This window comes from Aptenodytes patagonicus, chromosome 1 (genome assembly GCF_965638725.1).
Source record: "Aptenodytes patagonicus chromosome 1, bAptPat1.pri.cur, whole genome shotgun sequence".
In the NCBI taxonomy this organism is placed as follows: Eukaryota; Metazoa; Chordata; class Aves; order Sphenisciformes; family Spheniscidae; genus Aptenodytes; species Aptenodytes patagonicus.
The window spans coordinates 81,580,877-81,608,024 of NC_134949.1; the positions used below are offsets into that span (position 1 = coordinate 81,580,877).

At 42.4% G+C, this 27,148-nt stretch overlaps 1 protein-coding gene across 7 annotated transcripts in view; it reads right to left on the reverse strand.

The window, feature by feature from the left end:
* Positions 1-19,822, reverse strand: part of DUSP16 (dual specificity phosphatase 16) — a 76,892-nt gene extending 57,070 nt beyond the window's left edge. For 4 of the 7 annotated variants that reach the window (XM_076344763.1, XM_076344725.1, XM_076344753.1 and 1 more), the window contains exon 1: positions 13,523-13,585. The gene's annotated coding sequence lies outside the window, so the exon portion shown is untranslated. Of the gene's footprint in view, positions 1-5,938; positions 5,958-13,522; positions 13,594-19,713 lie in introns of those variants that run through there. The other 3 variants (XM_076344744.1, XM_076344772.1, XM_076344790.1) reach the window with 3 other exon arrangements.
* Between the last annotated feature and the right edge of the window lie 7,326 nt (positions 19,823-27,148).

Genomic DNA, 27,148 nt, shown 5'->3' on the forward strand with positions numbered 1-27,148 from the left:
GCAAAAATAGGTTTCTTTGGAAGAGCCTCTCCCACACAGGATGCTGGCAAAAGATAAGTTCGAGATAGACTAAGATGATCTACTGTCAGGATCAACATGTCAAAAGAAGAGAAGAAAAAAAAAAATATATATTAACTAACAGTAAGTCACCATGTCCTCAAGATTTATGAGGGAATTAAAGAATGTAAGGGCTGAGCAGATAACAGAAATATGTAATGCTCATTAAAGCGAGCTATTCCAGCATAGGTATGAAGTGTTTGTAAAACATGCTATAGGTGACAGAAAAAAGAAAAAGAAAAAAAAAAATCAATGAACTTCAGTACTAGAAAAAGTGATTTAAAAGTAGCCACACAGAACCTTTGGCAGACCTGATGATAGGTATAAAGGAGCATAAGGCAAGAAATGAGGGAGGACACAGAACCACCCTTCTCCATCTGACCCAAACCCACCATTAAAATTGCCCATGTGTCTTTGAGCCTGTCAACTCAATTGTTTAAAGGAACTTTATGTAGACTTACTAGAAAGTCCATTTTGTAGTCTATAACAAAAAGTTCGAAAGAATCTAAATTTTAAGATAAACATAATATTTACAACCATATGCACACAGCCATTCCCTACCACTGAGGAGGTGGAAAAAAACTCAGAGAAGTAGTAGAGAGAAAGAAAAAAAAAAAGGCAAATTGATGTCTCTCTTGATAGAATAATACTGCACAAAGTTTTTGGAAATGAACCACTTTTTAGGTTAATTCTTTAGCTTTGCACCTGGCTGAACGGCAGAGCTGCGTCAACAGACAAGCTACTTCAGTTTGTACAAACCCACATACAAATTTGATACAAGTCAGCAAAACTCAGTCTGCACGGTCTGGTGGAGCGGGGGTGCAGTTTCTTCCCTAAATGAAAAAAGCCCTCAGTTGCCAAAATGCCACCAAGAACAACACTAGTATCGACACGCTGTAGGGACAGTGGTTTCATCAGTAGGATGCTCTGGATTCCTATCTGCCCTGTACATGATCTTCTGCAACACCATCTCTTCCAGTGTGGATGCCATTGCATTACAGCAATGCAAGCAGCCACACAGCGACAGGAGCTCTGCAGAGCTCCAGTTGAACCAGCAGAACCTTGTTACTCTAGGCAGGACCCCAAGAAGATGATCCTCGTATCAGAATACTATTACTCAAAGTAAATGTAAAGAACACTCAAAAAACCCAAATGATTTTGAGATTGAAAGTATACAAAAAATACGATGTTATGATTAAAAAGAAGTCAGAACTCCCCACCCCCCCCAAAGAGGAATGGCAGTACTAAATCAAATTCTAGGTTTAATCAACACCTCCCCCAGAGCAGTTGGCAGAGATAACACAAGGAATTAACAAGTGAGGAAAATGAAAGTTCCATATGACAACTCTGAAGACACTGGTACCATTTAAATTAATATGAGGTGAAAAGGAAAAAAAAAAAATCAGACAGGGTAAAAAATTAATAGGCATTACTAGCCATCCATTCTCAAAGCAGAAAAGAGACTTTTCATTTTACCATATAAGTATGATATCAATGAAATGCTTCCAAGTTTTCAGTAAAAAGGGATTAGGCTTTCATTTCAGTTTCCTTTGAAAGATCAAGTAATGATCAGAAATCACAAGCATATTCAAACAAATACATCATAAGCTAATGAATGTGCAAAATTTATCTGCCTACTTCAGATCGCTGTAGCCACTAAAACTACATACTAAGTGTTCCATGAAGACCATGTATCCAGATCTTCTCAACTCATTATATGTAGACACAGCCTAAGAAGGCTTATCTGCAAGGCTGTTTTGCTTTGCTAGCTAATTAATTGCTTTTCTTATCATATAAAACATTGAGAAATCACTTTGAATGAAAGCTTTATAAGATATAAGCTGCTCTGGACAGAGTGTTCCTATATATGTACACATATATGCATGTGTTCAGGTATATATAGATACATAGTTTGTATATGGGTGTATGTATATAAAAACACACACACATATATATACGTCCTGTCACTGTTTTAAAGGCAAAGCATCCTTACAGAGCTCAAGTTCTAAACTTGTCAGGTGGCAAGAGTTGCCAATGGAGTACAAAGCTCTCGGAGCTCTGGGAAGCCAAGCCAAGTCAACTTGAATGCACAGCAACAAACGGCTATCAGGTTTTTAGCTTGAATCGATGGCTCCAGTCTTAGTTTCCAGTGGGCAAATCCACATAATGAATACACTTCTTGCTGCCTCTGCAGAAAGACAAGCTTGGAAAGGAATTCCTCTGAGTTTCAACAATTCCCTCCAGACTGCCAAGGGTGCAACAGGCTTACCTGCACTGCAGGAGACAGGTAACTCCTGTCGATACCCGCATGACTTGTCTTGTGGGCCAAGCGCACAGGAAGCCCCCAAAAAAGGGCAAAAGACGGGTCTCTGGAACAAGAGGAAATTCTTTTTCTGGAGCACGCCTGGCTAGTAAACCACTAAGCCCTTTCCTACCCCCTCAACAGGCAGACACGTCAACAGGAGGCAGAGCCCATCATACCTTTGGCTGCTCCAAGAACTGCTGTTTCAGAGCATCACACGCACACATGCGCCCAGCTGAAAGGGCAGACTGTGGGGAGACGCTCCACAGCAGCTTAAAACAAGCTAAGTCAGGGCTACCTGAGAGCAACCCTTATGCCAGCTCACATGTTAATTCAGTGAGCTGACTCAAAGAGCTAAATCAGTCACAAACTAACTGTACAAGCAAGCAGAATAAACACACACATAAATAAACCACATCCAATCAATTTTCAGCCATTTCTGGTTCCCGGGTCACTGTGGAATCCTGAGAGTCATTAAAAGAGTGAGTTTGCAATGACAGTGGCTGGGAAGCCAAGAAAAGAATCACGGTAACTGTGAGTGTTTGGTGTTACCTGCCATAGAAACACACGCTACGTTGCACCAACTTGAGAGCGCTCCACCAGATTCAGTGGATCCACGCTATTGTTCTCCCATTTCACTTTTACTGCTACTGAACCTATTTCTTTTGGTCAACAAGGGTAATAGCAAGTTGGGCAGAATGCAGAAGAAAGGAGAGAATGGTCTACAGAGTATTTTACTTCTAGGCTTTGTCTATGTGTCAAAAAGGCAGGTAATTTAAGGTGTGGCATGGAGCGAATGACCACCTAGAGCCTACGGAGCAAACAGTGTGATGGATTTCTGGTCTGCTTCAAGCAAAACACGAACAGGTTAGCTCAAACAGCATAACAGGCTACTTTTGAGTTCATTCTCTGACTTGGCCTCAAGTGAAGTATAAGCAGTCATAAAAACTACTCTAAGCAGCAGACTCAGGGCAGCAGCTAGAGGCAGAGGGGCTGTGTCAAGCAGATGGACTCAGTAACCTTTTCTACTCACACAGCTGGAAAAAGACACTTTGTCAATAGCCTTTAGACTACTGTTCTTCTGCTTTCTGTAGTTAGATTAAAGCTCCTTGTGGCACTGACCAGTTGTGTTTACAAAGCACTCAGACCAGTGGCAGCACATAACATAACCCAAAAATGTTAGAAGACAAACAGCAGGGGCCTGGGGAAGCTGGTACATTTGTACCTGCAACTTTGTTAGAGGACATCAGCCTCTTGAACCGGACACGTTCTAGAAGCAAACACAAAATTTGCCAAGGCTTTTTTTTTATTATTTTTAAAGATAAAAGCTTCTCTTCCATCTAGAATAGCTATGTACATACCCAGTTCAAAAATAGGCAACAATAAATTACTAATAGCATGAAGAAAAATAGCAACTCACAACAGAAGTGTTTAGACAGATCATTTTCCCCACTCCTTCCCACCCTCTCAGTTGCACTGAAAGACACGTCTTTACATGTATTTGGGAGCATGCTATTTGAAGCCTAAATCTCTGAATCTTACAATTTCCAACATGAAGATACTGTCTATAGTGCAACGTTTTAAAATCAACTCATTCTTAAATATTTACAAATGCCTAGCAATAAAGACCAAATACACAAACCCATGCAATATTATTCTCCCAACAGCCACCACATACTCTAATCCAGCATTTCTAGTTTTCAGTATGTATTTTCAGTTACATGAATTATAAACTAAAATACAGACTCAGAAAGACAAAACACACAACTCATTAGTGTTTAGCAATCTTTAGAAGATATTTTCTAGATGCACAAATAGTATTTACTACTATGAACCCACTGGAAGCTACACCTTTCCCTGTACTTCTTATAACTTGTCATTAGACTTCATTTAGACAGCCTGTCAAATAGCTTTTCCGCATACACACAGAAAATAACTCGTTATCTACTACTACAAGCTTAGTACTACTAGCCAAAGTGGAGCAATCCTATCCTGTTGTCACATTAGAACTACGTTTTCTGTGATTTAAAAGGCTCATTTTCATGTGCAACTAACACAGAACCTTTTTCTTCCTTTTTAAAAATATTTTTCATCTCTGTTGACTCTACTTTCTTCTTTTTTCCCCTTTATTAGCCCATATGGTATATTTTTCTAGCATCTGATCAATACCTCTTTTTTTCCATTATTCCCTATTTCTTCTTTCTCTCTAGTCCTGTTCCTTACGCACATCTCCCTTTTCAAGTATTTTCACAATGACAAAAGTTGACCTTAATATCACACAGCTTGTGAAACTGGGAATACCGTTTGAAACTTCAGAAACTATCCAGAAAGTGATAAGCCCAAGTATTTTTCCACTGTAGTGCAATTTAACCGCATTTTGAGTAAAAGCAGAAGGGTCACAGCTCTGTCCACAGACATCAGAAGACAGTACTGCATTTCAAGTTAACCATTTAAACATAAATCAGAACTAATTCTGCAGAATCCTGAATTCAAGAAAGCCTATTTTACTGCTGGCTGACGTGGTTATATGTTGGTGGTTTAATTTACCTTCATCACGTCCCAAAGCAGCTGATCTACTTGATGCCCGTCCCACTCCACCTGTCCAAAAAAGTAATGCTATTTCCTACCAACAGGTAGACTTCTCCAGCTGTGCTTTGATGTATAACAATTGACATCTGAAAGGGAGAGACCTTTCAAGGAGGAAGTTACACTTTCAGATTCTCACTTTGCCAACATAAATGGAAAAAGCAGGTAAATAAGTGACAAATAGCTAAGTAAGAATAATGCTTGACTGTACTGAAAGGCAGTATCACCACCTGGGCCAAATATTAAGCACTCAGTAGAAATGCCTTACTTTGGCGGATATAACAAGAAGATTTTTGTAAGTGTACTTTATAATTTAGCTAGGCAAAGATATATAAAAATGTGCTACTACTAGATATCTACTCCAGTATCAGGCAGGTTCCAGGTCAGGGAAAACATAGTATTAAGTGATTTTTTTTTTTTCTTTAGGACCTCTAACATCTATCATATGCTTAAAGTTTTGTTTTCTTTCTTTTCTTTTTAAACCAAAATTGAACTGAAGACCACGCATGTCAATACTGAGGTATAACTATTTGCTGAGCATGTACACACAAAAAAAAGTTAAATGCTCAACATCTCTCCCAAGTTAATCCATATCATAAACTCTTGGCTTTGAAATATTTGGAGACTTAAATCATCAACACTGTCTTGAATTTTTTTTTTTTTTTTAATTATTCATCAAGCCATGAAAGCCATTTTTCTGCCAAAGTAGACAGCCTCTTTGAGGAAAAGGGGGAAGAAAAAGAAAAAAGAAAAAAAGAGGAAAAACCACCATTGGAGGACGTGGCAGCCTTTAAAAATTCCCAAAACAAACACTGTGTCTCTCTAAGCTAGCATTTGCTAACAGTGTCACTGTACTCAGCTTTTTTTGTGTGCCTGCCACTAAGCAGCACGTAAGAACAGATAGTCCCAAAGCTTCCTGAAAGGACAAGACCTGAACCTTTAACCTGAATCAATCCCCCGTTCCCCACCCACCCACCTCCCCTATTGCATTACCTCCTTATTGTCGACTGAAACAGTAGACAAAGTCATGACTGAAAAGCACATTCTTCCTATTTTAATGCAAAATCTTGAAAATCCTCACCACAGCTGAATTAGAAAGATTAGATGATCATTGGTTGAACCCTCTCAAAATCCTGTAACTAAAAGAAAAAGATTTAGTCTTAAACAGCAGCTGTATTTTCACTTAGCTATGCAGACATTTCATAGCCCCTTTGCCATACTGGCTTATGTCTGGGCGTTTGAATAAAAATAGCTAATGTGCTTGCTTGTTACGCCATTAAATAAAGTGCACAAAGGAATTGCCAGTACTGTTTTTGCCCATGAAAGGCAATGGTCATTAATAGCTTGTATTTGCAGAAGGCTGTCAGAGGAACAGCATGCCTGAGCTTCCTCCACAGTTTTCTATAGGTTTAACCATACATGAGGCAGCAGGGGAAAAGACGCTACACGTTTCCTCATTCCAGAACAGGTCACACCTGCAGGAGGGCTGGCAAGTCATGCAAACCTCAGTTGGAGAAAAAGATTCGAGTCCTGTAAATTTGAGGGGACAGAAACATGTGGGTCTCTTCATGGAAGGAGTATCTTGGGAAAATGTGCAATGATAGTATTAGTTAGTTAGTATTTCGACACTTTCTTTTGCTGTCCTGACTAGTATCTTGGAGATTTGCAGTTGTATTACTATTCTTTTTCATCCATTTTATGCTTGAAGGAGTTAACTTTCTTTCAGTAATATTTTGAGAGGACATAGGCAACAAATGGGCTGCTCATACAATCATGTCTGGGCTGGATAAACAGATTTTTCAGGCATCTTCAAATAGGTCCACCTGGAAATCACAGCAAAGTGAGCCACACTGAGGAAGCGGGCTTTGTCAACTGGATGGTATCCAAACATGGATCACCTAACAAGCAGAATGGAGGACTGAGAAGCTGGCAGCATGCTCACATGTCAACCATGAGAAGTCAGGGATTTTCACCAGCTGGACAAGAGAGCTCACTGCACTGACCAGGAAAAATGTATCATCATACATATTCAGATGAAAAATTACATGCAAGAAAAACCAAACCAAAACAAAAAAGGGAGATAGTGAGAAACAAACAAGGTAACAGAGGAAAGTACAAGTACAAGCAGCTTTATTAGTTTGTCTAAATATGACCTAAATAAGTCTTCTACTAGCTAAGAGAACATGAAGTTTGCCAGCTCTCATAAGGATGGTGCCTGTTTGCCTTCAGCTGCCATGTCTTCCTGAGATACGAGGCTATGAACCTATAGACCAGTCATTGTTGATCACCTCTCTTCAGTAAGGCCTTGGAGCACTCGCTGTGTAAAGCTTGAGAGCTTTTAGGAAATTGAAATGACGTGGGAGTAGCCTGGGAGAAAGGGGAAGAAGTTACTGGGTCCTGTTGTTATGAGAAGAGACTTGCCATCAATGCAGAACTCCAAACAGACTATGGGAAGGGAGATTTTCACAGCCTGTCCTCAATTTGGAGCACACCTGCCTTGTACCCAGGGTCTTGGGACAGGCAGAGGGAGCCCTACTGAAGTGGTGACACCATTTGCCTTCTGCTAATCTGGATTCAACCTAGTGCGTACTTTCAGACTTATTTGGACCTAACAATGTCAGCCCAATGCACTAAGATTACAGCTGTACTTTTTTGCTGGAATATTCTTTGTCCTTGCTTAAAAACTGCAAAGCTTTATGAATCTTTGTTGAAGCCAAGATGAAGTTTACTCTGCTTGCTCCCCAAGTGTTCCTGTAAGAGACCTCTACCTAAATTCTCTTATTTTAGAAAGGCATTTCTGAGTATGATGGGGTTAGAAGAGAGACATGTAACACAAAGTTTCTTCCCCCTCCAGCTCTCTTCCCTCCCAGTTTTCCTGAGTTCAGACTCCCATGAAGCTGTCAGGGACAACAGAGCTGGAAAGCAAGAGAAAACACTGAGTCCCAAGCATAATTTTTAAAGAAAGAAGGTATGAAATCCCAACACCTAAGCAGGTTCCCACCTGTAACAAAATACTTGTGGGAACTGTATAGATGATAGGTGCTATACTTATTCCAGATAGCATTAATACAATGAGTGGAAAGTAATCTCATGCCTGTTCTTTAGGCAAATGTTCTTGGTGCTTACGACCCACCTTTGAAATTAAGGCTAGTTTCAGTAGCGGAGTGGCATGCTGAGAAGCCCTCTGAAGTGTAGTTCAGCCTCTTTGCAAATATTTGGTAGATGGTATTTAGAAGATGGATGGCTTCCATGCTTAAGGGACTGTATAAACTTAGTGAAATACGCACTATCGAGAAAGTCACTCCCCTGCAAGCACCATCTTGCAGGTAGAAACCCAAGTCCTGACATGAGATCCGAGTCTTTAAAGTCTGGGGTGAATGATTCTTACACCTAGCAATCAAGAAGCAAAAACAACACTCGGGCTATTAAAAGTGTGGTGTTTATATCCCTAACATTATGAATTATTCATCTTTTAAACATGCTTTACTAGGGGTTCAGTAGGCGCTAAACGCAGTACCAAATCAATTTTATCCAGAATAGTGTGGGGGGAGGGAGAGTTGCTTTCCTATTTTGAGAGCAGCATCTATGCTACACATGCAGAGCCAAAGCCTTCTAATCCAGCAGGCTGAATACATACTAGTTATTCAAACTCAAGAACGTGTGCATAAAAGGAATTTCATACAATTAGTCTCTGTTGTCCTCCTCGGTTTATGCTCTCTGTAAAGTTCTCATTCCAATGTTGCTACATTACACACTCAGACACATCTTTTTGCCTCCCACGATGCCTTCAGTAATATAAAAAACATTAGACAAGCAGGCAAGGATGTCTAAAAAAAGAGTATTTGTACAAGCCACTGATCTATCATTTAGTCAAACAGGCTCAATTCATAGATTATTATAGTAAAGCAAAATCAAGTGAAGCACAATGAAAACGGGTAACACTGTTTTAGTCTCAATATTAGAAACTGTGTGTCAAAGTTTTCTGCCAAACTAATGTAATGGAACACAGTTATGATTTTATGAAGAAAAATTGCCATATTATTTTAGCAGACTATCACTCTGGATAGCATGTAAAAAGATCTTACGGAAGAAAAAAATTACATTTATTCTCAACTAATGGAAGCCTCTGCACACCTCCACCTGTGTATCTTTATTTGCTAAACAACTGACAGAAGTTTGTAACTTAAGCTTGAAACCAAACGAGAGTGCAAATTTACCTGAGGAGGTCCGTGCAAGGAACTGATCCTAGTTTCTGAGAAACAGGGTGAAAACTTGTACTACACAGGGCAAAATTAGTTCCAAGAACACACTAAAGAGAAGCTGTATAAGTTACTGGCGACGTATGGCTCATATTGTGACCAAGAAAGAACAGAGATAACTGACTTCCTCTCAAAAAAGGACCTTGTTTCAGCAGTTCTTTTCATATATTCACGCAGCACAAACGTTACAGCTTCGGACAGTGCAAGCTCAGAAAAGCAGCAGCAGGGGAGCTCAGGAAGGTCCATGGCAAAAGAGATCATTCTGCATCCCCACAGGAAACCTCCCATCACTGAGACAACACTCTTTCCCCTCTTTCCTAGGCTGTGCAATTATTAATTTTGGGGGTTTTTTTCAGCTGCCGGAGCATTTCGTAGGGACACAACATGGAAAGCTGCCAGCCTTCCCAGAGCCAACTCCGAGTAGGTCAGTCTTGGCTCAGCAGCAGACCACATAGCGCAGAAAAAGGAAACACAAGGCCTTGAACTCACGCCCATCTTCCCTCTTGTCCTCCATACACACACCCTAGACACAGATTTTCTTTGATCGCTGAGGAATAGTAATTCACTGGTGGCCAACATCATCTCTACTGGAGACCATGATAGCTGCCAACACGCCCTATCCATAAGCAAACTGAGAACTGCTCAGATTTAAACTATGCAAACCGAGAAGTTAAGATGCCAAACTCTACCATTAACGTGTATTTTTGGCTTCCTTCAGGTGTTATGGGAAGTTACAGAGTAACTGTAACAGAGATTTCTCATTTGAAGCTGCCAAGCTAATACCAATCTAAAGATAAGGTCCGGCAAAGGAGAGAAGTGGCGACACGAACTTCCCTGTTCCCACGGCCGTCTTCAGACAGCAGCAACACTGCAGTAGCACAGGGCATCTCAGCCTCTAGCCTTGCTCCAGAGCCAGTTTCATCTCAATTAGCTTTGGTATCAGGGTGGTGATACTATTATACCAGTGATAAAGAAAACCCTGAGGATAGGGTCCCCCAGGTAACGACTAGGAAGTAGCCTGAAGTTAGAGTGTTCACTTTACCTTCACGCAAATGACTCCTGGTCTTCAGTTAATTGCTGGCTTTAGTCCAGGCCGACATCCTGATACACGCCACCAGGCCACCCATCACCTATGGCTTTTGATTCATGCAGAAAATAAAGGCCACGTATGCAAGCGACAGCCCCACAGAATGATGCATTACCCCTTGTTTATGAAGGGGGACACCAAACAAATCAGAAAAATATTACCGATACTGATATGATATATAGTTACTGATATTTAAAATATTCTAGAGAAACCCTCCATGTGACTACGCTAAATCTGGAAGCAATCCCTAAAGAACTGTACAGAAAGTGAACGTACCATTCAACGCATCAGGGACACGGCTACTTCCCTATTACCCAGAAAAACAGCTTCTTCATAATTCTTCTTAAATAATCATGGACAGACCATTACACAACCATGCATAAAATACAAGATTGCAAGAAACATTTAGTCATTTGATCAGCGTAACGACAAATCTGTAGAGACAGATTCACAGGCCAAACCCATGTTTCTTCTGAGGAGTGAAACAAAAGTGAAAAAGAAAAAGGAAGGGATGTGCCAATCCTTCCACACCTCATCCTTTGACAGTAACTACTCTATACCATCTGGCTATTAAGGATCGTCAGCACTTGAAGAATATCCATGATGCTTTCCTGACTGCTTTTACAAGAAAAGGAAAAAAAAAAAGAACAAAAAAAAAGTCCTAGAAAATTCAACAGACATACTATAAAGTGAAAGCTTCACCCTGACTCCTTCTTCTTGAGGGAAAAAATGCTTCACCTGTGCTTACGGTATTTCTTAGAAAATTTGTATTTTGAAAACAGTGAATATTCCTGAATAGGTCTGGGCATTAAGGCGTCGAACTCTGAAAAGACAGGTGACTGAGCAAGGCCCTCACCCTGCACACAGCTCTTACCGCACAACGCATTGGAGCGGAGCTCACTCGAAGACCAATGCAAGTAACAGAAATCAACGGCTAATTTGCCTATTCGGCATTTCTTACGGAGGTCTAGAAGAGAGCCTGAATTTGCCCTCCGAGGGCTTCTTAAGGCCTACACAAATCACTTATCTTAAAGGCAGAAGCGCGGCTGACCCGTCCCACCATCCAGACTCTAGTAACTCCATGCAACTTCACTCACCCTGTCTCCAGCTGCTGGCTGAGAATACAGAGGCACAGGACTCCCAGGGCAGAGTCATTTTGCCAAGGAAGGTGTACAGGCACATGGCAGATACAACCACAACTCCTCCCATGGGCTGAGGGCTGGCGCGGACCCCAGAGGAGCCGGGGCTGGCTTGGAAGAGAGAGCTCCTAGTGAAATCCGTTTAACACATTCCTGCACAGCTTCTGCTGATACCGTTCCTATGGACAGTTGAAGCTATTCTAGCTAAAAGCAAACATCCTTGCCAGGCTAGTTGCCTTCGCTGAAAGAAGAGCATGCATTTTACAGAAACAAAGATAAACTGAGCTCACTTTCTTCTACGGAAGTTCTGCTGGTGATTTGGTTCCATTATATCTGCTTAGGTAGCTAACAAAACCAGAGCTACTGGAGCAGGAATATATTTATGTATCTTTATACAACGTTGTGTTTTTAAATGCTTGGTTGGGCTTTCTGAACCTTTGCACATGTATTAAACCATACAGCATTTTGCAGCTACCACCTCTAAACAGCACAGGAACCGGCACCTTCTCTGCTGTTTTTACTTATTTCTTCATTTAAAAAGAGACTTTGAAATTGTCTATTAAGATATACTGAAGCACTATTGTATTAAACAAGCATAATGACCAGAATTTATTACACTTCTGACATTGTTTTATAGATTCCTTCCTAAAAATATTAATAAGCATACTCAGTAAATGCAGGATTTACTTTTGAGTATCACTGTTCTTTGTAACTTTTGTCATTAAAAATTAAAGTTAAAAATACGTGTACACCCCCCCGTTGCATACTTGCTCCACATTCAAATAGAAACCCCCAGACAACCAGCATAAACAACTGTGATGAATGCTTCAATCTCCAATGGGCAGTGGGATGAACACCATAAAGAGAAATTAAGACTTACTCTTTTTCCACCTCCCCTCAAAACACAAGAGTCTAAACCAACTCCTGTTTGGTCAGTTGTGACTTCGTAAACTCTGTATCTACCAAACCACATGCTGCCAGGAATAGCATAAATCTCAAAGCAAGGATTACAAAATCATTTTGGGGTTTTGGTTGGGGTTTTTTCTTTTAAGAACCCCAACACACATCCTTACAACGAGAAACAGTTCAATCTGCTTTTAGCTTTCAAAACTAGCACAGATCTATTTATTCTGCTGGGTATACACCGAATGTTTGAACAAAAAAAAGTTAGTCATAGGTCAGACAATACAGCTCGCTATGACTACACCCTTCACTTGAAGGAAAACTGAAAGATCGATTTTCTATTTCAACTAGCTGAAACGACAACAAAGAAAGCAAATTCTCCTGGCTTTTCTTTCCTAAAAAACCAGCTTCCCATCTGACATCTAACCAAATGTTTTTTGGCCGCTGAAAAATCCTACCATTGGTCAGGCTTTGCAATAGGCACATCCCATACACCTTGTTCGGCACGCACTGATGTGCGCTCAACTCCTCATCCCCGCAGCTTCTACGGGGGGGAAAAAAAAAAATGAAGTCAGGAGAGGGTATCTGTCAGGCCGCATCCAGGCACCAGCCATGGAGTTATGAGTTTACGCGAGCGCAATACCAGGTTAACAATTTGCAATTTGCTTCACTCCTGGACTCCACGGCAGCCCTCCATTTTGTCAACTGCCTCAATTTAAACGTTTTCCAAGTTGAAGGCAGAACTTCCAACATTTCTTCGGGAGCCCTTCGGGGCTTTAAAGCATCCTCGACCATTTTAAGCAGTGGAAAGCCTATTCGGAGCCAGCACTGTTTGCTAAGTTTAGAAATGCAGACGCACACGCCAAAGCTTATCAAGGAGCTCCCCAAACATCCCCTGCCGACGGTTTCGGGGCGCGCTGAAGAAGTCAGCGGTCTCTTGCTCATCCTTTCCAGCGGCGAGCTGCCTCCCCTTCCCCGCACAAAAGGCGCCCGGCTTCCCCCCACTTCTCCCCCGCCTTTACGAGGAGAGGCAGGTGGATATCGGGAGGTGAGAAACGAAGGGACGAGGAGGAGGCAGGAGCCGCCGCGGGCAGCAGGGTGCCGGCCGCCCCGCAGCAGGTAGGGGGAGCGCGGGGCGGCCCGCCGGTACCGGTACCGTACCCCCCTCCCTCTCACCCCCGTTCCTTACCACCTGCGGAGGCGGCCGGAGCGTGCCCGGGCCGGGGCAGCGACCTGTCCGCTGCGGGCGCTCTCCTCCCGAGGTGAGGGGGCGGCGGGGAAGGGCATGCGGGAGGAGGGAGGGAGGGCTCCCGCCGCCCGCCTCTCCCTCACCTCCCTCCTCCTCCTCCTCCCCGCCCAGCCCAGCCCGGCCCGGCCCCGCCGCGGCCCCCCCCGCGCCCCTCGCCCCCCTCCCGGGCTGGCTTCCACGGGGCGGCCCCGGGCGAGGGGTCCCTGCGCTCCTCCCGGCACTTACTGTTTCACCCCCTGCCTGTCTGTCTGTCTGTCTGCCTGTCCCCTCGGCAGGGATAAAAGTTGTTGCCACCAGCCTCGCCGCTGCCGCCTGAAACAACTTTGTCTCCTTCCAGCCGCTGGGAAAGCTCTTTTTCCTTCTTCTTCAATAAAACAAATAATAACAGAAAAAAAAAAAAAAAGAAAAATTCTATTCGGCTCTTTTTTAAGAGGGAGAAGTGTGACGGTGGGAGGGGAGAGGAGAAAAAAAAGGAAACGTTTGGAGCTTTTTCCCCCTCTCCTTCTTCTTCCCCTCTCCCCCCCCCCCCCAAGATGGCTTGAGAAAATTAAAAGGGGACAGTGATGGGGGGGGGAACACTGCAGAGTTCGGGAGGAGGGAGAAAGTTTGGGGGTTTGGGAGGTTTGTGTTGTTTTTTTTTTTAAGCCTTCGGTTCCCAGAAAGACCCAAACGATTACAAACAAACGGGCAGAGCAGGCAGGCACAAGGAGGGAACCGAGCGAGAGAAAAGAGTTTTGCTGGTCAGTAAACTTCAAGCTGCTGGGATGAGGTCATTGGTGTAAAAATAAAGCGATGGCGTCATTTGAAACCAATCCCAGTGAATGAACTCAGCCGGGGGGTGAAGGTGGGGGGAGAGGGAGAAGGAGAAAGAGGAGGAGCGGGGAGAGAGGATCCCTGCGGGGAGACGCAGGCAGCCGCCGCCGCGCAGCCCCCGGCAGCGGGAGGCGGAGGGGCGGCTAACGCTCTACCATGCTGTCACCGGGGGGGGGACACGCGTCCGCTGCCCCCGGCCTCCCGCTGGAGCCGCCGGGCCGGCCCCTGGGAGGAGCCGGGGCCGCGGAGCGATTCAACAGAGCCGCCGCCGCGGCCCTTCCCCGCCCCTCGCCCGGCCGGGGAGGCAGGCTCTGCCCGCCCTGCCCTCGCTCCGCAGCAGTGGCCCTCGCCTCTCCCGTCCCCTCTCGATACGGGCCGTCCCCCCTCAGCGTCCCCCTCCGTCCGCGCCGTCGGGCCCTGCGCTCGTCCCCACACCGAGGCGGGCCCGTCGCCGTGGGCCTCGCCGGGCATGTGGCGCAGCACGACGCCGTGGCGAGCCCTGTCCCTCAGCGGCCTCCCCTCGCCGCTCCCGCAGTCTGCGGTGGAGCTGCTTTGTGCTCGGTGCCACCAGCTAAAGGGCCTTCAGTACTACAGCGAGCACTCCAGGTGGCTCCGTAAATACTGGTCTTATCTTTTAAAAAGTAATGCTGTGGGGTATGATGCAGAACCATTAAAGTGTTAAAGCGTCAAATCCTCCTGTGGTAGTGTTGATGTGGGCAGAGCGCCCTGTTGGCTACATGGCGCGTTGAGGGCCATCACCCTTTAAATAACCTTGTTAAATAAAAAAATACTAAAAAAAAAAAAATCTAAACCCAATAACTTGAGGAAAGTGAAAGTTAAGTTTAAACAGATACACAGAAATACAGTTATTTTTGTCTAACACGTATCTGTTCTGGCTAGTACCAATGTTAACTAGCCAGGTACCTCCTTCAGGGGTTTGATGGGTCCTGTCTGTCTTACTCATCCCTCTTCCAGGTACATCAGAATATTCTGCAGCCCTCTTTCTCCCTCAGAGGCATCACCCTCAGATGCATCGTCACTAAGGAGAGCCTGCCAGCGCCACTGGGTACGCAAGATGTCTTACCCGGCAGAATTCAAACTCTGGTCAGTCACCTCTGCTGGCTTTCAGATCCCTGTGCCACAAACCCTTGGTAGATGGCATGAGAAAGAGGATTAACTGCATGGGTCCTTATGCTCTTGGTTGCTGTCTCTTCAAACGAAGTGCCTTGTGAAAGGCGCACAGCTATCAGCCACGGTAAAACGGTTTGTGTGGTTGGTGTTTCAGGAAGCAGGCAACTCCAAACAAATTATATGGTGGTGGGCTCTGTCCTGGCAAAATTGACCAAGAACCACCTTGACAAAGGGCCCGGTGTTAAGGAGTTGTGTGCTGTCTCTCATGAGGAGGCCTTGTTGGCACTCATACTGAACAGTCACATCCTCTACAAGGGAGTGCAGAGCATGCGGGGGAGAGAGAAGTCCTAAGAGAAGCCCAGTCTCCATAAGGCAGTGACAAAAGGAAGATCAAAAGCAGTGAAGAAATTGTGGTAAAGCAATTTATATTCACTATTTTGCACGTGTCTGCCTTGTAGTAGCTGAAGAGCAGTTTTGCCTTTTTGTCTCAATTAACCAGTCGCCCTGAAGATACCTTTTGCAAACCCCCAAAGTGCGCACGGTATTGAAAGTCTGCACAGTTAACTGCTGGTTAACGGAGCTAGAACTGACCCATTTCGACAAAGGGGATCAGAGAGCGTGCCAGGGAAACTCGAGGCGACAGCCAGTACCCCAGCTTATTCAGACCAGAGAAGTGCAGGAACAAATAGTTCCAGCACAGTTATCCTCACAAAGAGAAGTGGGGAGCAGCAGAGAGGGGCACGTGGTGAGGAGGAAAGACATTTCAATTCTCTCTTCCCTTTTGTCGTCTCAACTCAGTAACACCTTACATAACTGTTCTTTTGTTTTTTTAATTGGGAGACTGAAAGAGTTTCCTCACTATAAAACTGTAAGAATAAAAAATACTTGTGATCTTTTTGGAATATTTTTATTTTTAGCTGAAGAAAAGGATGCATACAGAAAAGTCCAGGACAGCAAATTAAAGCTTTTTCAATGCAGAGTCAGGATATTTTTTTTTCCTAATGTATTAAAAAGTGTGACTAAACCACAGTGATATCACAATTAACTCCTGCAGGTTGAAGTTATTACTAAGAATAACTTTTTATTTTCAGCTGAGCTTGAGCTGAGAGTCTGATCTCAGCTTGAGCTGAGAGCATTGCAGGGTGAAACTGTACAAGTTTGTTGCTAACCTGAAGACACAAATGGAAGGAGCCTGGAGGACTCAAACACAGCAGCATCTGACCTCGCTTCATTGAGATTAGTGGCTGCGTCCTTTACCTCCTGTTCGCAATGGGCAAAGCGTGCACATGTTGGCAGCTGACGTGCTCACTTGTGAAGGAGCAGTAATTCCTTGCATGTCAGAGTCTAACTCCAGCTTAACTTTTTTTTTTTCCCCTTGAAAGCCTTTCGTTCCTCCCTACCACTTGCACAGCAGGCTCCTGGAAACGATCTGAACTGCAGGCGCAAACCAGGGAGAGAGTCGGGCCTTAGTCTGGTAAACACCTGAACCATGTGGGAGAGGGACTGCCTGGCTTTGCTGGTGTCCCTGGCTGCTGACCTTCCCTCCCCAGGTTTTCAAAGGACCATCAATTCTATGAAATGTATTTTGCTGCGTTTCTGGCAATGGATTTTTTTGGCCTCAGCGCTCACCGCCCCTTTTTGGCAAAACAGTACTGGAAGAGTTAATGTTAGCGTCCCTTTCTTGTGCCTCCTTATCAAGCTCATGAGATAAGAAGACCTGAAGTGTCTATATGGGGTAAAACAAAGGCAAAAGACATGGTGGCTATCCAGCAGACTATGCAACAGCACTCGAACTTTGACACTCCCCCATGTCCTACCAGTTTATGTCCTGCTTCTGGCAGGAGCAGCTGTAACTGTATCACCCCTCACTGCCGCTATTGCTGCGGGGCCAGGGAGGGGGAATAGGTGGGTACTTTCAAGAGCTGGAGGTTATACACCTTGTTTACAAAGGTTTCTCTTTATTTATTCGTAAAAGCTAGCATAGCTTCTTGCTCCTTTTCCAGCTAATGGATTTTGTGGCACTTCACTTAGTTAATCAGTTAGCAGTGATTAAACAGGGGAAAGATAAATGACAGCCTGAGTAACGTCATCATGTTTTCTACGCAGTGGAAAGGAGTGGTTTGCCAAAGGAACCTCTTGCGAAATAAGTGAGAATGGAACTTAAAGCACAGAATTTACCATGCTTTAAAATCCCCTTTTGGGTGCTCATTTCCTCCACAGGCTGAAGTGGCGTTGCTGAAGAGGTTACTATTCCCAGACAGCTCCCCGTTGCCATCACAGCTGTCTTCTGCCAAAGGTTACCGCCTCTCCTACCTACCTGCAAGCTGCTCACGCAATCCCTCCCAAACTTGTTTCGGCCAAAGTCAACCCAAGTAGCTTAAGCAGTTTAAATAGATGTCAGCTGAACTGGTTTGTTTTGGCTGAAATGGATTAGGGGAAACCCAAGTCAGCAGACGGGAAGTGAGGTGATGACCTTTTCATGGACAGCTTCAGGGGCACTGGGTAGTTTGGCCTAATCTGCTTTCAGAGCAGACTGCTGTACCAGACATAACTGCTACCAACAGCTCTTCAGGGTATTTAAAAATAGAAGGGTTGCCGAGATACCCACATTGAAATGTTCATAGCGTTTTTAGATACTACTAGCTTTGTTGGCATAGAGAGCAGGGTACGGCAGTCGGAGCAGCACAGGGTTGTGGGAGAGCAGCAATGGGAACGTGAGGATTTGGAAACCGGTAGGAATAGAAGATGTAGGGCTGAGGGTGGGGAAAGAGCAGGAGAGAAAAGTTTGCAGGTGGAGATCAATGGGAGATCACAGAGCTGTCTAGAGAGGAGGAATTTGAGTAGTGTGAGAAATGCAGGCATCGGAAATGTAGGGCGCAGAGTAGCAATGCTCAGGGGAAAACAGTGGGTTGAGAACAAACAGTATCTCCCTGTTCTTCCCTTCCATATGTGCATCAGACCTTGGGAAGCTCTACCTCTCTGGAAAATGCTTAAGTAAGTATAGCCTCACTATTCTGACACTGCAGGTAGTTTTCATACCTCTACTTCCCTGTAGCTTCTCCAGGACTGCCAGATTCATAGCATGTCAAACAAGCTGGGGTTAGTATGCAAGTGGAGAGGTCTAGGTTGGGATACGTGTTTTTGAGCTGGGATGAATGTAAGACAAGATGGAGCAATATTCTTGTTCTCTGTATGACAACAGTGGACGATTTGGAGCAGTGAAAGAGAAACGGAGAATTACAGAAACCAGAGCAGTAGAAAGTACAGAGAAAAAGGAAGGAGAGCATCAGCTGTCTGCTTCCCCGTATCTCCTTACTTCATAAATCCTATATCCATTATTCAATAGGAATTTACATGATCCCTATCTCTATGGTTTCTGAGTACCCTTTATTTTCCTAAAAGTCTTTTGTGGGACAGAGGAGTATCATGATACCATGTTTTATGGATATAAGAATGAGTTACTGAGATAAAGTAACTCATTCAAGGTAGTATAGCAAGCCGGTTGCAGATCAGAGAACTGAACGAAGTTCTCTTAAATGCTAAATCTAACCACTAACTCGTCCTTCTCCATCTCCTCTCTTCCCTCTCTCAAAAGAAACAGTAACTTTTTTACTTAACTGAACAGGCACATTTAGTAAAATTCAGCACTCGCACAGAAGTTGGCTTAGTTTGCAATTAGAGACACACACAGACACAAAAAAAGGCTATAAGTGAGATAGACAACAGAAGACAATGAGAGAAGACAATGAGAAAAGACAAAGGAAAAAGTAATAATAATTTCTGATTCTATGGATGGGCTTATAAAGCTTAGGGGCTTTTGATCAATCCTGATCCTTTTAAACAGAAAAAAAGCAGCTATTTTGATGGTTAAGCCACTTCTGTGTGAAACAGCAAGATTAAGTTTTGATAAGTCATTTGAAATTGGAGATCATAAATATTATTTACAGGAGAGGAGCATAATAACATGTTGTCATCAGGAAACAGAATAATGAAATACTGTTCTCAAGAAACAGCAAGTTCAGACAAATCTACAGCAACTGAGAAACTAAACTAGAAACATTTCTCACTTTTCTGTATATCTAAAGAGAAAATATTTAAATAACAACAAAAAATTGATACATTAAAAAAAAAAATCACAAACACATTCCAGAAATTAAGATAATTGTCACAGTAAACACCCCTCTCACCTTCTTTCTTTTAGCTCTTACTCACTGCTAGTCACTTGTCTGTAGGCTGGTGTACTTGTACTGAAATCAACTTGTAATGGGCTGTAAGCACAGATGGTGTAAATCATCATTGCTCAACTAACACTTAAGTTGCTATGCCAATTTATACTATCTGGAGAGTAGCTTTGTATGTTCATGTTTTGTTTGTGGCCAATGATGAATCAGAACTAAAATGTATTTGTGTTTATTATGATGGCAACATAAAATGTATGAGGTCTTTGACTATTCATATCCTTCTTTTTAACTACTTGAATACTTTAAATGATGTGAGAGTATAGTAATTACCAACCTTAAATACATTTTAGACTTTTTTTTTTTCTTGCAATGAAATCTTTTCTTAAGAGTACCAAGGATACAATGAAAAAGGACAGCATCCATAAAATGCTTTAAAGTTGTGTTATGTGAAACATAATCTGGGTCAATATAAACCATTAAGTACAAAGTTACTGTCTTGATAGCATGCTAAAGTAAGCTCACAATCAGGAAACTCGTTTAAAAGTCTGAATGTAGAAAGTGAATGAATAACCTGTGGTATTATTTTTATTTTTATTTATATTTATATTTATTTTAAAATACTTTTATTTTCAAGACGTACACAGGAGAGGAAATTTTCTGACAGTTTTAGTTTTCACTATTTCTCCTAATCCATTTTGTCGTTTCTGCCTACCTTTAACAGCTCCTGACACCTACGGATATCCTAAGCCTTATGGATTTGATAGGTTGCTTTTTATTTTATTTCTATTTCTAAGGTGCAATTTGGGTGTTGCAATAATATGCAAGCGAAACTATATTGTTATTCAAATAGATTGTGAAAGAGATGGATTTCTCTTCCCTGGAATCATTAAAATGTACTTAATAGGTAAAAAGAGCCTCATATCAGAAAAGACAGACAAACCCATAATGGTAAGGAAAAATACTTGAGTTCTGAAAGGGAAAAGAAAACTGAGTTAATAACTGTTTGTTGCTGCTGTGGGAAAGAAAGGCATGATCACCACAATGACCTGCATTTATAAGCTTTCATTCATATAAACCTTTAAGTGGATAACACCCAGAACATCAATATTTTGGCCTCACAGTAAAAACATTCATAAGAAAAAAAAGACTGTTAACTCTGAAGAGTGTCTTGTTTTGTTGAATGCACTGGTCAGAAAATTGTCAGTCTGGTACTAACCCAATTGTCAACAACAGACAGCAGAGTTTGTCGAGGACAGGTGAAAATATCAGGTTACACGGAAAAGAAGCATGTGAAAATTTCAGAGCATGTCATTTTTTTTTTTTTTTTAGGATGCAAGGTTAGAATATGCCTATTTTAGTAGCAATCTGAGTTCAAAACTCTAAGGTGGAGGTGAAGTGAAGGACTGCTTGTTTATTTTTATATTGCCTTCTTGACTACTCTACCGATGCTCAGGAACAAGCTGGCTTCTGTGTGTTAGGTATGGGAACAACTCTTTTAGCTCTACAGGAGGGTTGAAAATCTCTCACTAACATTTCTGCTTCAAAGCAGTTTGCCGCTTGTTCTCCTTGTAGCCAAGGGAAGAATCATTAACATATTAAAAATGTTTAAACCCTTGGTTTACGTTCAGCCTGCAAAAAGAAGGGGAGAAGATCAGTGAGGGTAAAGCACAGGGCTGCAAATCCAGTGTTTTGATTTCTATGTGAAGGTCTGCCTCAGACTTCTCATGACTTATTTGAAGCTGCACCCACTTACCTCAGACATAAATTTGGCTTGTTGACTCTCCGGTCATTAAAAAATTGTTTCAAGCCACCGATCAAATGATGATGAGTTCCAGATAAACTTATGCTGAAGAATGTGCATCTTCATGACCATTTAAAATCTAAATGGGATATTATGAAATCAAATGGGGCAGAAGATTTTTTAAGACGGGGAATTTCAAGTAGAGGACATGACTTTCCAAGACATTATTTCTTGGCGACTGTGTAAGCTCGGAAGAATTTCCTAGGCAGGAACATATGAGGACAGACTCTTTTGTGAGCCAGTCAGTGGAGACATTTATGGGAAAATGGTAGATGCAATTTGAGTTCCAGAATATAAAAGGAAAAAGAACTCCCTGTTAGAAGGGCCTGTCTAATTACTAAGTAGCAGAAATTGTATGTTTATTCATCTGTTATTTTGTACGAGGACTTACAATTAAATGATGTCAACTACAGGTTAAGAAAAATGGTTATTATAACCAATGATTCATTTTAAATGCCTTCTTACCATATAGTGCCAGCAGGAGATCAGGATGCAGTTGCACAAACACTGTAAGCTGGATGTCACTGAAAGAAGAGCTTGGTTCCCCGTTTGGTTTACAGCATGTGAATGAACAAAGGCTTGAACCACTGCAGAGGAGAAGGCAACATGGGAACAAGGATGCACAGCAATCGGTAGGGAAAGAGTGAACCAACGTGTGTCAGTGGCAGTCCCTTCTTACAGAGGAGTGTACAGAGCTTGAGAAGATGCAGGCAGATGACTTCGTTGAGCCCATCTAACAGGTTGCCAATGCCAAAAGGAGTTGCTGCAGCTCACGGTTTCCTACCCTCTGCTTCTGACTGTGAGCACTTTCCTTGCTGTGGATCTGGCATTGTTATAATGCAACGTGAGTCAATTCAGCTTGCTAATCCAGCAGAAGTAGAGTGAGTTACTCTTTTTGACGGTCATTAGGTTGACGTTTGCCGTCCAACGATAGTAGAAAAGAGCTCTTTACAATGAGGGTGGTCAAACACTGGAACAGGTGCCTAGAGAAGCTGTGCCTCCTCCATCCTTGGAGATGGTCAGTGCTGGAATGGACAAGGCCCTGAGCAATCTGATCTAACTTTGGAGCTGGATTTAATGTTGAAGTTGGCTCTGCTGTGTACAGGGAGTTAGACCAGCTGGCCTCCAGAGGTCCCTTCCAACCTAAATTATGGTATGGTATAGAGGGGGCAGTCATGATTCCTGTATCTTGTATCCTTATTTTACACTGAGAAATCTCAGTCTGTCAAACATTAAGGTAGTCCTGTCATTATTATGAAATTTCAGTGTATAAATTTCTATGTATAAATTTCTATGAGCAAAGCTATTTCAGGAGGAAGTTTGTTTGGATGGTATAAGTCAGTACTTTAAAAATATAGATATTGTAAGGTTGATCTCATTATTGCTAAGCCAAACATTATTATGTTTATATATTATAAAGCCAGGTTATTAAATATGAATTTATACTGTAAAAATTACTAAAGTAACATGTACACAGTTAAAGTTTACAAACAAGCTTAAATTTATGTTGGAGAGACTCTACAGTAGTCATATGATAATACATAATGTATTTTAACCCGTCCAGATTAATCTCAGAAAATCTCAACCTACTCAGATTCTGTCTCTACTTTGTCTCTCTGTGGCTTGCCTGTGATGCAGCATGGCTTCTGGATTTTATTGGACCAATAAAAGTTGTTGTGCTTAGCAGCTGGACTTTTTTATGGCAGCAAATTACATTTACATCCATTTAGAGACCCTTTCACATTGGTAGGGGTGTGAAAAAAGACCCTGGAATAAAATGAGTCAAGGCTGTATATAAGTAATTGAAGGAATGGAGGTATGAAATCCTTCAACAACAACAACAAAATCCCTAGTAACAAATGCATATGCAAAAATATCTTTAAAAAATCCCAGAGCTTTATTCTCAGTCACACATCTCCCTCTCCATAGTTGTCCACAGGATGATAGTGTAGCTGCATAGGGTATATTTACTTCCAGTTAAGTGTTCCTGAACACTTCTAGAGTGGAGCAAAAGGGCTGTATTGTACCATTCTCGTTTCTTCTCAGTTGTGCAGCCAGATCGTGATAACTTTATAAGCCAAAAACATACAAAGACAAAGCAACAAAGCCATCTAAATCTTTTATGAATTATTATCATGCCAAGGAGCCTTATAATTTTTTGAAATTATCTCCATTTTATACAGACTGTCGGCACTACGGATTCAGGGACATCTGTCTTTTCTGGATTTGAGGACAAATCGGTAAAACCCTATCCTGATCAGTAAGGCACCTATCTTGTTTTCAGTTTTACACAGGTATGCTTAAGTGGTTTGAGACTCTAGTCTTTCAAACAGACTTTTAAATAGGTCTGTGCTTCCTATGGCACTTTAACGTATTTTGGTGGGAACACGGCCATAGACTCCACATTGTGTTCAGAGAGGAGTGCAAGCACAAATGCAACCACACTGCAAATTGTCAGGCACTAGGGGGTTTGGACCTGAGATGTGCTGAACAGATCATGCATGTGTTGCCCTACAGTGCCCACCAAATAAATGTGTTGCAGATAAATTTGCCTCAGGGTGCTTGCCTGTGCAGATCATTCCTACACGTTGAGAATCTGTACTACATTGGCAACGACTGCAACCTGTCTGGAACTCCATGTGCTTTGCAGAGATTTTTTTTCTCTACCAGACATTAAGTGAGTTGCTCCAGGTACATACACAGCAGCACTTTTATAGGATTCCTGGATGCCCTGTGACACACGCATTAAAAGTAGTAGTATGCTGCCAAAACTAATGCAAGAAAATCAGGAATTGAGACAGACGAGACCTCCAGTGTAACTCAGATTCCAGTTTCATTCTTTGAATTGATGTGTAGGACACCAGTCACCAACTTAAGTGGTAAATCAACCATTCTTTCTTGAAACTAGGAATTCAAAAATTGTTTGTTTTGTTTGGACTTCATTTTCAAAATCTCAATTGTCTCCAAAACATGCTGGGTCTGATTGCTAGTTTAGAGCAGCTAAAGATCTCATTCTTCAGGAGTGTATCTGCACTGCCCCGTAGCTTCTATATGCAGTTGAAAATTATGTCCAAGTGGGAGTCAAATGCTGACAGCAGAAAGTAGACAATTGCAGCTTGGTGGTATTCTACATTTGTGAATCTCTCTTGTGCCTGGCCAAAGCACACGTGGAAGAGGAGTGAACTTGTAAGAGATTCTGCCCCTAAATCTCCACATGGAGCAGAGACGATAAGAATCAGGCTTGCTCTTTCAGCACATCTATCTGCAAATAGCTACAGTATAGTACAAACAGACATAATAATCCAGTTTATTTTGGACGATTGATTAATGGGAACATTACTCATATACTCAGTGCATGACATTTCCTATTACTTGTTCATATCATTTGAGAGTTAAAGGATATAAATACTTAGGAATTTGCCACCAGTTGGGTCGCCACCTGTCTGCTGAACACATTAAAGGGGGAAAAGAGTGAGTTGTATTCCATGTAAGAATGCTGTAGCTATCTGAGGGACTCTCAATAACATTTCTGACACTGTCAGGGGAAAATTTTCCATAGCAGTCTCAACACAGATTCAGCAATAGGGCCTTTTCTCCCTGACATAGCTAGACATTTAAAGGTCGTTAAGAAAGATGGAGGTAGAGGGAAGGGAATGATTTCACTGAAGCAAGTTTACAGTGCTCTGGGGCTAACACTTCTTTCAATAAGACAAGTCACTAGACAGCTAAGGACTATATATATGCAATCAAAGTGAACATTTAGCAAACAGCTGTCGATCTGTGTATAGATTCATCGCTTCCTTGGTTAATGTTTATACCTGACATTCTAACAGTTGGTTAATAAATAGCTCATTTGCGTGAAGAACTGGAGATGGTAAAAAACAAAAAAAATCTGTAACAAACACACGCAAATCCCCCACCTGCGTTTCTTTTTGTGAAATACCAGTCAAACTGATGGCAAAGCTATTCTGTAGAATGACATCACTTGGTCCTGTGAAATGACCACTGACAGGTCTATTTGCAGCATCTATAATTAGCTACTTACCTCCAAGTTTCAGTGATTTCGTGCAGCGGACTGATGTAAATGCTTTAAATCAGCCTCGGGAGATGCCTTTGAAACCAAGCAGACTAACACCTAATGTGGGCATCAACACTACACTACACACTTATGTCAGGCTTTCTCCTGCAGCTTAGCCTGGGCCTTAAAATCATGGAAAATGCATGGAGAAAACTCATCGATGTCATATTTGGAAACAGATCTCAAGGGATCCTGGGGAGGATGATAGCTCCTCTTGCTATAGGTTTACTGCCCTTGAATTACCTCACAGCATCATCTAGCTCTTTTCTAGAGATATGCCCTGTTAGACAGGAACCACTAATGGTCCCTTGTGAAGTGCTATAGAGGGGGAGCCATTCAGGAATCAATAAAGCTTTAACGTACGCTGCTCCTGTGTCTGGCAGCAAAACTGTCGGAAAACGTGCAGGAAAGGGGCACAGTGCCACAGAGAGCTTCTGTTGCATGTAGAACCACTCTGCACAGTCTGACCATGAATGGTTTGTAACACAAGACAGCGGAGACATAAATGGAGTAAGCTATTTTATATAGTTTTCTGAAACTCTAGTGTCAGTCCCCAATTCTGGGGGACAATATAGTCCCCAGGCCCAAATTCTTAAGGGAAATCCTGAGGTAGAAGTTAAAAAAAGACCATCTGCTTAAAAAACAGGTAGCTTGGTTTCAGTATATACTAGTGTTTCATGGAGCCCATTTCTCTCTTCCCTTGGATCAGTCTTGTCTGAAATTTGTTTAACACTATTGTAACATTAAAAAGAAAAAATGAAAGTCCACAGTGTGTTTTTTGATTTAAAATACGGTCCTTTTAGACACAGGGGAAACCCCCCAGATCTTGTACTTCAATGCTTTTGGCAAAGTAGGCAATATTTTCTAATTTCGATCTTATTATTACAGTTAATCCTCCAAATCTTCAAACAGTTGCCACAGATCAATTATGCTTTCAAGTCAGAGATAGTCTGGAGCTTACAATTATTATACATATATTTATATGTGAATGAGAAGGAGAAAATTCATAGATATTTATGTGCATTTGTAGTCCATTTTCTTGATTGTTACATTTTTCATATGATAGTTTGAGGACTAGCAGTCTGACTTGCAAATTTAAATGCCATTTCTTCCAGTGAAGTCAAGACTGAAGTGAGCAGAGTCAGAGTAGCAAAAGGCTAAAAGTGCACAAGATCCTCCAAAACATCCGTATTGTGCCGTACCCCTGGGGGCGTGCCCATGTCTACACTAAGCTGGTGTCACACTTGGGCAAATCCTGGTCCCCCATCACAAAGCAGGGCACCTGAATATGACAGAGCTTCTGTCAGGAGCATGCATTCAGGTTCCCTTTGCACAGAAACTGGAGAGGAGAGAAAGGAGCTGGCTCTTCCCTAGGTCTCACCTAGATACTGGATGCGATCAGCTTATATGCCTGACTGAGGAGCTTAACAGAGCTTCTGTGTCTGTCATTTTAGTTGTTACCTAAATTACTCCAAACGCCTGAGAAGCCGTTCCAATTTGCTGTGAGTTACCAAGAGAGAAGCATGGGAGTATTTACATGCATTTTTAGGTGTCAGCAGTAC